The sequence below is a fragment of the Anas platyrhynchos genome, chromosome 36 (genome assembly GCF_047663525.1).
Source record: "Anas platyrhynchos isolate ZD024472 breed Pekin duck chromosome 36, IASCAAS_PekinDuck_T2T, whole genome shotgun sequence".
Lineage (NCBI taxonomy): Eukaryota > Metazoa > Chordata > Aves > Anseriformes > Anatidae > Anas > Anas platyrhynchos.
In genome coordinates this window covers 2,505,001-2,508,411 of record NC_092624.1, presented here as the reverse complement: position 1 = coordinate 2,508,411, position 3,411 = coordinate 2,505,001, and positions in this window count along the sequence as shown.

Here is a 3,411-nt window from a genome sequence, read left to right as displayed (position 1 = left end):
TTTCCCCCACCCCCCAGGAAATCCTTAGCTTAGTTTTTTTTTTTTTTTTTTTTCCTCACCCTTCTTTGTTTTGCTTTTGCTGGCCCTACCTCGCTTTGTTTTGCTTTAGTTTGTATTCGTGACACCACTTTTCTTTTCCTGGACCTCTTCTGCTTTGGTTTTTCTTGCCCTGCTTCGTTTTGCTTTTCCCGGCCCTTCTTGGCTTTGCTTTTCCTTTTGCCTTTTTCTTTTCCCTGGCAGGGCTATGCTTTGTCTCGCTCCGCTTTCCGTTGCATTGCTCAGCTCTGCTTTGCCGTGCTAGGTAGGCTTCTTTTGCAGACCGTCGCACCGATTTGGGCGATGAGTCGATCGGTGTATTGATGAAGGCATAAACCCTCAGGCGCACACCGTGGCCTCCCCGCAGCCCGACGACTGTCCCCTGGGAGCTGGAGGGTGGGGACAGGAAGCCTGGCCACCCACCCAGCACGGTCTATTCCTCATCCCCCGCTGTTCGGCGAGCCGCCAGGTGGGTCCCGCTGCTGCTGTTCGTCTGGGGATGGGGTTGGGTGAGGTTTTTTAGGACGATAAGTGACATTACACGATTCCCAATGATTTTGGTTCGTTTTGCTTTGCTTTACTTTTCCTTGCTTTACTTTTCGTTGCTCTTCCCCGCTTTGCTTTTCCTGCACCTGCTTCGACATGCTTTCCTTAGAACTGCCTATTTTTGGGGGGTTTTGGTTTGTATTCCCGGCACCGAATCCTTTTCTTTGCTCTGCTTTGCTGTTCCTACTCTGCTTTGCTTTTTTGCTCTGTTGATGTGTTTACACACTCGGGAACGCTGGGTCACCTCATTCGGCCTCCCGCCTCCCCACAGCCCGCCAACCGTCCCTTCGCAGCTGGCAGGTGGGGGTGTGGGGGTCGGCCACCCAGCCAAGTCTATTCCAGTACCCCTGCTGACTGGGGAGCCGCCACCTGAGCTCAACTGCCATTTGCCTGAGGAGGCGGGGGGGGGAGGGGGGGGAGGAGGAGGGGGAGCTGAGGAGTGGAGGGGGGGGGGAGGTTTTGAAAGACGGTAAGGAATGACAGGATTCCTAAAGCTACAGCAGAAAACAGGCAACGGAACAAACTAATAACAAACATAAAGATAACAGCATTTATTTTCCAAAGCAGCTAAAGCAAAGCGGCCAGGCAGTCAGCCGCACTGAGTGGCACAGGTGGCGAGCCTCTCGCGGCCGAGGAAGAACCTCTGACGTCAGAGCGAGCGGCGGCCCGAAGCAGCCGGGGTCCGCTCTCTCCCCCCGCCCCCTCCCTCCTCGTGGAGCCACCAGGTCTACTTCTCCCTCCTCCTCCCCGCTGTCTCCCCCCCCCCCACCCCCCCCCCTTCCCCCTCCCTCCTCGTGGAGCCACCAGGTCTACTTCTCCCTCCTCCTCCCCGCTGTCTCCCCCCGCCCCCTCCCTCCTCGTGGAGCCACCAGGTCTACTTCTCCCTCCTCCTCCCCGCTGTCTCCCCCCGCCCCCTCCCTCCTCGTGGAGCCACCAGGTCTACTTCTCCCTCCTCCTCCCCGCTCCCCCCGCCCCCTCCCTCCTCGTGGAGCCACCAGGTCTACTTCTCCCTCCTCCTCCCCGCTGTCTCCCCCCGCCCCCTCCCTCCTCGTGGAGCCACCAGGTCTACTTCTCCCTCCTCCTCCCCGCTCTCCCCCCCCCCCCCCCCGCCCCCTCCCGCCTCGTGGAGCCATCAGGTCTACCCCGCCGTCACGGCCGTCGGTCTAGCCATCACGGCCACTGCTAGAGGGCGGCCAGTGATGAGAGTAAGAAGTCTGGAAGGCAAGCTTCATTTACTTTGGCATGAAATGATAGCCCCCTGCTATCATTGTCAGGTGGACACAACAAAAGCCCCTTCTCTCTGCCCACCTGTCGTGGTTTAACCCGGCCGGCAGCTAAACACCACGCAGCCGTTCGCTCACCCTCCCCCCTCCCTCTCTGGGACGGGGGAGAGAAATGGGGAGTGAAGCCCGTGAGTTGAGATAAAGACAGTTTAATAAGACAGGAAAATAATAATAACAAAATAATAATAACAATAATAATAATAATGATACAATGGTGATAATACGAAAGTAATAGTATGTACAAACAAGTGATGCACAATGCAATTGCTCACCACCCGCTGACCGATGCCCAGCCTAACCCCGAGCAGTCCGGCCCCCTCCCCCCAGCTAGCCACCCCTATCTATTGTTTAGCATGACGTCAGATGGTATGGAATACCCCTTTGGCTAGTTTGGGTCACCTGTCCTGGGTCTGTCCCCTCCCAGCTCTTACTGCACCCCCAGCCTGCCCGTTGGCAGGACAGAGCAAAAGGCTGAGATGTCCTTGGCTTGGTATAAGCACTGCTCTGCAACAATTAAAGCATCGGGGTGTTATCAGCACTCTTCTCATCCTAAGCCAAAACACAGCATTCCACCAGCTACTAGGAAGAAAATTAATTCTGTGCTAACTGAAACCAGGACACCACCCCCTAACCTCGCACCTTTGAGTGTCCCCTTGCCCACCAGGACTTTCCGTGCATGACCAGCAAAGTGCCTGGACCCTGGCAGCCTCTCTCCCCCCGCCCCCTCCCTCCTCGTGGAGCCACCAGGTCTACTTCTCCCTCCTCCTCCCCGCTGTCCTCCCCGCCCCCTCCCTCCTCGTGGAGCCACCAGGTCTACTTCTCCCTCCTCCTCCCCGCTGTCTCCCCCCCCGCCCCCTCCCTCCTCGTGGAGCCACCAGGTCTACTTCTCCCTCCTCCTCCCCGCTGTCTCCCCCCCCCCCCACCCCCCCCCCTTCCCCCTCCCCGCCTCGTGGAGCCACCAGGTCTACTTCTCCCTCCTCCTCCCCGCTCCCCCCGCCCCCTCCCTCCTCGTGGAGCCACCAGGTCTACTTCTCCCTCCTCCTCCCCGCTCCCCCCGCCCCCTCCCTCCTCGTGGAGCCACCAGGTCTACTTCTCCCTCCTCCTCCCCGCTCCCCCCGCCCCCTCCCTCCTCGTGGAGCCACCAGGTCTACTTCTCCCTCCTCCTCCCCGCTCCCCCCGCCCCCTCCCTCCTCGTGGAGCCACCAGGTCTACTTCTCCCTCCTCCTCCCCGCTGTCTCCCCCCCCGCCCCCTCCCTCCTCGTGGAGCCACCAGGTCTACTTCTCCCTCCTCCCCGCGGCGCCGGCTCCTCTCCCCCCCTTTTCCCCCCGCCCGCGGCACCGCAGCCCCGCCGAGCAGTTGGGCGGGGGGGGCGGCGAGAGGGGCAATCCTCCTAGCTCGTCGCCGGCCGCTCTGCTCGGCGGGAAGCCGGCGCCACACGTAGGCGAGAGGGGTACGCATTATTCCGGGCACGGAGCTTCAAGCCGGCTGGTCGTCAGGCTCCCGCCGAGCCCGGCCGGCGGGCAGCTAGATCGCGCGGGAGGGAGG